General features: G+C 36.2%; 1 pseudogene; it reads right to left on the bottom strand.

The window, feature by feature from the left end:
- Positions 1-7,267, bottom strand: part of LOC117635512 — a 7,654-nt pseudogene extending 387 nt beyond the window's left edge.
- Positions 7,268-7,538: the final 271 nt, after the last annotated feature.

Genomic DNA, 7,538 nt, shown 5'->3' with positions numbered 1-7,538 from the left:
TTTCATATTAAGAATACATGCACAAAGAAAGAGACACACACACACACACATGTAGGAAATTGCAGTCATTATGGGCTCAAACAAACACACATTTATGGACAGAACATATGGCGTTCCACTTTTGAAAATGGTCCTTTGGTCGGTTTAAACAACCTCCCCACTAGATTTGGTATTCACATGGGCCAATATGATAAGATTCATTTGAAAGTGAAAGCTTAGGTCATGAATCTCAAAACCATTTTGGAATCTCATTCTACTCTCTTTGTATCTCATCAAAATAACAAAGAAGACATTAGTCACCCAAGCAAAATCAAGGACAAGGAAAGATGCATGCATGGATAGCATGCCCAGTCATGGCAAGCAACAAGAAAATGATCTGCTCCACCAGTTCTGTTCCAGTAAGGATACTTTGCTGCAATTTTTTCAGAATATTCCTTCAAAAATTGGCGTAGGTTTGTACGGTTGTGAGAGTTACGTACATATAGAGTGTACTCTAGCATCCGTGAACTAAATGGCATATAAAACAGATGCGCCTTTCGTGGATCCTTCACAGCAAAGCGCTTATATCCCTGCATCAGTTTCAATAACCATCCCTCTGAAGCATATAACCCCTTGAGTATTGGTTGATGGAAGATGGGCTTGTTTCCATCCTTGTCGATATAGATTTTCAGTGTGCGTTCCATAAGTTCGTAACTCCTGATAAAGAATCACTTTCCTGATAAAAAATAAAAAAAGAGCATCACTTGATAATGGCTAATTTGGCTATACTACGGTATTTCTTTTTCTTAAAAATAGTATAGCCGCATGGCGTTACTACAGTAAATTTTTTTTTTTCACAGCCATACTCAGGTCCTGGCTACACGTGTTTTCACACGTGGACGCCTAGCAGCTAGGCTGGTCCCTTTATTTATTTATCAAAAGTACAGCCACGCGGCTATACACGGGTATCTTTTTTTTCCCTAAATAGTATAGCCACCCGGCTGTACTAGGGTTTTGTATTATTTAATATAGTATAGCCGCGTGGCTATACTCTTAACAACTTAAAGGTGTATCCTCGTTGTTGCGACACATCCATCTGAACCTAATCAGTTTTCACAAGGACTTACAGATGGTGGAGTGCATGTACTTAAGCCATTAGAATAAAAAGGAAGATGGGGCACTTCTCCTACGATTGAGAATAATGCTGGGCTGAGCACCACTTCTGGAGCAGCGTTCATATCAACCCCAAAGGTGACATTTCCATGTGCATGACTCCCAACGAAATGAGGATCTTGAGTGTATCTCTTCTATGTGTGATCCCTTCTCCTGGTCTCACCATAGTTTATTTATTTATCGAGGGAAAGCTGCAGATTTAGGTATTTATAGTTTTAGAATACTAGAATTAACCCAGTAGAATTCTTTATAGTAGCATTTGAAGGTGAGCCAATTTCCCCACATTTAGGATAATTCGAGAAGTGATGGAATTCTACTGGGGAAATTGCCTCAACTTAGAGCTGCTGGATCTTCTTATGAGAGTAAATAGTGACATGAATGAGTACCTCAGTCGTTCCTTTCTTAAAGCTCTTTAGTCTAATGGCAATCACCTCCGAATTCAGGTAACACAATAAAATTGAGATAAATGTCAAGTGGTCGTTTGTTTGTTTTTATGTTATGTATATGTACACAATCAAAATACATGCGCCTAAATTATGTACAACACAAACTAAGCATGGAATTGGAAATGAATGATGATGCACTAAGTGGAACATTGGCTTCTGTGGATATTGCCACATAAGAAAACTTGAATGATCTTGTAAAAGTTGGAGAGGCATTGTTGAAGAAACCGGTTTCGAGATTGAATTTTGGTACCGGTAAACTCGAGCCTGTTTATCCTGAGGTTACAAATGAAGAGGCTCTCGTGAGGTACAAATTTGCTCTTTTATTCTCATTATTAAATTGTGTAAATTCAATAAATTATCATCCTGATCACTTTTGTTTTGTCCATTAATTTGCATGATCATGTAGGATGGCGAAAATGCTCTCTGTGGAGAGGGCTCGGAGGAAGAGGGTGGTCGTTCATGAAAATGCTGCTCTGCTCTCACATAAGTCCTTGTAGTTATGTTTTTCGTCAAGAGAAATAAATAGCTCAATAATTTTTATTTATTTTTTATTTCATGTAATTCAGTTCTGAAACTAATTTCTCCCAATGTTATGTATATATTTGTAACTGGGAAATTATTAATTTATTCATAACGTGGCCAATGAAAGCAACTTGAGTTATTTTAAGTCTTCTTTTTCATTATGTTGTTGGAGTTTGTGTGCACTGATAAAGCACTATGAAATTCAAAACAAAAAGCACTTTGAAATTAATCCTTAGTAACATGTTTGATAATGAACAGATTCTTGAGATTGAACTACTGCATCTGTAAAGAAGAACGAACCTATGATGTAGATGGTTGGCTTGCTGCATGGAAGGTGAGTGGCTTCATGTCCATGGAACGCATGTAACTTAAAAAGTCTCCAGGCAGCTCTTCCAAAAGACCTTGAACAACAGAAATCTGCCCACCTTGTTACATTAATCGCGCAGATATACACCTTCAAATAATATATTTAAATAGTATAACCGTGAGACTATAATATATGAGGAATTATTATCCCCACAATCTTGATTTCCGAGGCCGAGCATACCCAATGCATCCACTTATTCAAGCTGTTTAGGATCATGATCTGTTACTCATTTTTATATTGTTCTTCTATCATTGGCCATCTTTAATTGTCGCGCGGTTAAACTCGGTTTTTTTAATTTTCTTTTAAAAAGAGATAGTATAGCCGTGCGGATGCTTGCCTTGATCATTGGTTTTGATCCCAAGTCTTTCACGTTTATTGAAATTTTTGTAAAAAATACGTGTATTAAACATGAGAAATACGCGCACGCACGTGTATAATACATTATTAAACGTGAAAGTGGTAAAATCTTTATACGGGTGATAACTTTGGAAATGTAAAAAATCAAAAAGAGACGGTAGATACTCGAGTAATGGCATAATAGTAGTTGGTAGGGCATTTGGGCTATAGAGAAATTGAATTAATTAAGACACCCAAATGATTTCACAAAAGACTTAATAAATAGAAATTAATTACTTTGTGTTCTTTTTCTTCAATCTTTAATAATAATTAAAATATAATTAGTAAGCAAAGTGATTAAAAAAGGCCAATCTTTTGAGGTGCCCTTTGTGAAAATCCCACATTAAAAAACCACACTCTTATAAAGGTGTTTATAAAGAAAGCACTATGATGGAATAGTAAGTTTAGTTAACATTGGGGAGTTGGGCCAATGGCCTAGGCTATAGCCAAGGCTTTGGATTAGGCTTTCAATAATAATATTTATATTAATCAAAGACTTGGGCTATAAAGAAGTAAAAAAAATAAATTTTGACCTAAGCCCACGTGTCAAAGAGGCAAAGCCATGCTATTTTTTAAATGCAAAAAACGGGTATAGCCGGACGGCTATACAACACGGCTATACAAAAATAGTATAGCCGACCGGCTATACTATTATATATATAAAAAGGCCAGCCCATGGCCTAAGCCCACGTGTCAAAGAGGCCTAGGCCCACGTGTCAAAGAGGTAAAGCCATACTATTTTTTAAATTTAAAAAAGGAGTATAGCCGAACGGCTATACTATTTTTTTTAAATTCAAAAAACAAGTATAGCCGTGCGGCTGTACTATTATATATATAAAAAGGCCGGCCAATGGCCTAAGCCCACGTGTCAAGGAGGTAAAGCCATACTATTTTTTAAATGCAAAAAAGAAGTATAGCCGCATGGCTATACTATTTTTTTTTTAATTCAAAAAATAAGTATAGCCTTGCGGATATACTATTATATATATAAAAAGGCCGGCCCATGGCCTAAGCCCACGTGTCAAAGAGGGCTAGGCCCACGTGTCAAGGAGGTAAAGCCATACTATTTTTTAAATGCAAAAAACAAGTATCGCCGAACGGCTATACTATTTTTTTTAAATTCACATAAATAGTATAGCCGTGCGGCTGTACAATTATATATATAAAAAGGTCGGCCCATGGTCTAAGCCCACGTGTCAAAGAGGTAAAGCCATACTATTTTTTAAATGCAAAAAAGGAGTATCGCCGCATGGCTATACTATTTTTTTTAAATTCAGATAAATAGTTTAGCCGTGCGGCTATACTATTATATATATAAAAAGGCCGGCCATGGCCTAAGCCCACGTGAAAAAGAGGCCTAAGCCCATGTGTCAAAGAGGTAAAGCCATACTATTTTTAAATGCAAAAAAAGAGTATAGCCGAACGGCTATACTATTTTTTATAAATTCAAATAAATAGTATAGCCGTCCGGCTATACTATTATATATATATATATATAAGGGCCGGCCCATGGCCTAAGTCCACTTGTCAAAGAGGCCTAGGCCCACGTGTCAAATAGATAAAGCCATACTATTTTTTAAATGCTAAAAAGGAGTATAGCCGATCGGCTATACTATTTTTTTAAATTCAAATAAATAGTATAGCATGCGGCTGTACTATTATATATATAAAAATGCCGCCCCATGGCCTTAGCCCACGTGTCAAAGAGGCCTAAGCCCACATGTCAAAGAGGTAAAGCCATACTATTTTTTAAATGCAAAAAAAAAGTATCGCCGAACGGCTATACTATTTTTTTTAATTTCAAATAAATAGTATGGCCGTGCAGCTGTACTATTATATATATAAAAAGGCCGGCCCATGGCCTAAGCCCACGTGTCAAAGAGGCCTAAGCCCACGTGTCAAAGTGGTAAAGCCATACTATTTTTTTAAATGCAAAAAAAAGAGTATAGCCGCACGGCTATACTATATTTTTTTAAATTCAGAAAAATAGTATAGCCTGCGGCTATACTATAAGGCCAGCCCATGGCCTAGGCCCACGTACATCAAAACCATAACTCTGCCCTCCATACTGTACATATAGGTATTCTTTTGGAGATGAGGATAGGGGTGGAATCTGTAAGGTTTTAAATATGTCCAATGTGGGGGGCAAAGGCATGTCTTTTTTCTTCAGAGAATACTAAACATCCGCTATAAGAAGCCAAATAATATCAGGGTCGATAGATGCATCACGGAGACCTTGAAGGGCTTCAAATATATTTTCACATTGCACCAACAATAAAAATATAGATTTCTCTGTAGGCCAATCTTTTGAGGCGCCCTTTGTGAAAATCCCACATTGAAAAACCACACTCTTATAAAGGTGTTTATAAAGAAAGAAATATGATGGAATAGTAAGTGTAGTTAACATCGGGGAGTTGGGCCAATGGCCTAGGCTATAGCCAAGGCTTTGGATTGGGCTTTCAATAATAATACTTATATTAATAAAGACTTGGGCTATAAAGAAGTAAAAAAATAAATTTTGGCCTAAGCCCACGTGTCAAAGAGGCAAAGCCATGCTATTTTTTAAATGCAAAAAAGGAGTATAACCGGACGGCTATACTTTTTTTAAAAAAATTCAAAAAACAATATAGCCGGGCGGCTATACTATTATATATATAAAAAGGCCAACCCATTGCCTAAGCCCACGTGTCAAAGAGGTAAAGACATATTATTTTTTAAATGCAAAAAATGAGTATAGCCGCACGGCTATTCTATTTTCTTAAAAATTCAAAAAAAAGGTATCCTGAGCAATTTCAATAATCGGGTTCATTGATATTCCTGGTATAGTAGATGCTATCACACATACAATCATACTCAATTCGATGGAATTGTTTGATCTTAAAGGGGATCTTCTATAATTTCGCACGTGAGGGGTTATTTCTTGGTTTCGTCCAGTCATTAATAACTTGATTATTTTTAGATAATAGTAGATAGAAACAACGCTCGTAAGGAGTCCTATTGAAACCAAGAAATATAGAAACATAGTTCCAATAAAGAGAACCCATGGACCATATTCTTCTCCAATCTGAGTTTTGCTCATGTCCCGAATGAATTCAAGGACATATTCAAAGAAATTCTAACCGTGCGGCTGTACTCAATTTTTGCGTTTAAAAAATAGTATGGCCGGGCGGCTATACTATTATATATATATAAAGGCCGGCCTGTGGCCTAAGCCCACGTGTCAAAGAGGCCTAAGCCCAGGTGTCAAAGAGGCCTAAGCCATACTATTTTTTTAATGCAAAAGGCGAGTATAGCCGAGCGGCTATACTATTTTTGTTTCAATTCAAAAAAATAGTATAGCCGGCCTCTTTGAACATGAAAGTACGGCTATGCTCTATATATATATATATAAAGACCCGCCCAAGGCTCAGCCGTACGGCTACACCCTTTTTTTATAAGTATATATTATTTTTATTCCGTAATACGTGTATAATACGTGAATTTTGTGTGTCTTACTTAAATTTTTCTAAAAAATACGTGTATTAAACATGAGAAATACGTGCATACGTGTATAATACATTATTGAACATGAAAGTGCTAAAATCTTTATACGGGTAATAACTTTGGAAAATTAAAAAAATCAAAAAGGGACGATAGATACTCGAGTAATGGCACAATAGTAATGGATAGGGCTCTTGGGCTATTGAAAAAAGACACCCAAACGATTTCACAAAAGACTTAATGAATGGAAATTAATTACTTTGTGTTCTTTTTCTTCAATCTTTTTATATTAGATAATAATTAAAATATAATCGCTAAGCAAAGTGATTAAAAAAGGCTAAGATATCACTTGATTAAGTATAGTAAATTAAAGAAGTAGGAAAAAAAACAAAAGTAAAGAAACAAATTTTTTTTTTAAAGTATAGCCGTGCGGCTATACTAGTATAGCCCTGTGAATAGAATTTTTCAACAGTATAGCCGACCTGCTATGCGGTATAAATAGAAATATTTTTAAAGTGTAGCCGTGCTGCGATACCCATTGAATACCATAATCTGAATTTCTCTTTTTCAGTTACTTTAATTAATAGTTATGTTTTAAATATTTAGGATTTAAAATAAAAACATTGATGACTCAACAACTCTAGTACCAAGTTTACCATCCTTCTCTGTTGGATTTGGCCAGTACTCTTTCATCTTGACAACACAAGTTGTCTCCTGCAAAAATTAAGACAGAGGTGTAAAACTGAAAAAATAAAATGATGAACCAAAAAAAAAAAAAAAAACGAAAAATAGTGCTCAAGGTTATGGATGAAGTATATAATACCGCAATTTTGAACTGTTCGCCATCAAACTCTCTTTGGGCATTTGAAGCTGATCCGCACTTTTGACGTGCATTATAGACCATTGATGATAACTTTCTGTGCAACGGGCTCATAACAATTACGTCTAGCAAGGTCTTTCATTCATTCGCATGCACTAGGTATTAGGCCAAGTCATCAATAAGATGTAAAATTCGAAATCATAGTCGTTGCCGTATTTGCCAGCAGCAGCGGCGGCTGCCATGGAGAGCACGATTAAACAAAGGAAAATGATGTGCGTCATACTTGGGCTGGGTTAGGGGGCAAGAATCACAGTTACACTTTCAATGCTTTGCACCCATCGGACTAGTTGTTTCA

Source organism: Prunus dulcis, chromosome 7 (genome assembly GCF_902201215.1).
Source record: "Prunus dulcis chromosome 7, ALMONDv2, whole genome shotgun sequence".
NCBI classification, from domain to species: Eukaryota; Viridiplantae; Streptophyta; class Magnoliopsida; order Rosales; family Rosaceae; genus Prunus; species Prunus dulcis.
The sequence above is the reverse complement of the archived record's forward strand: the minus strand, read 5'-3'. Positions and strand labels throughout refer to the sequence as shown.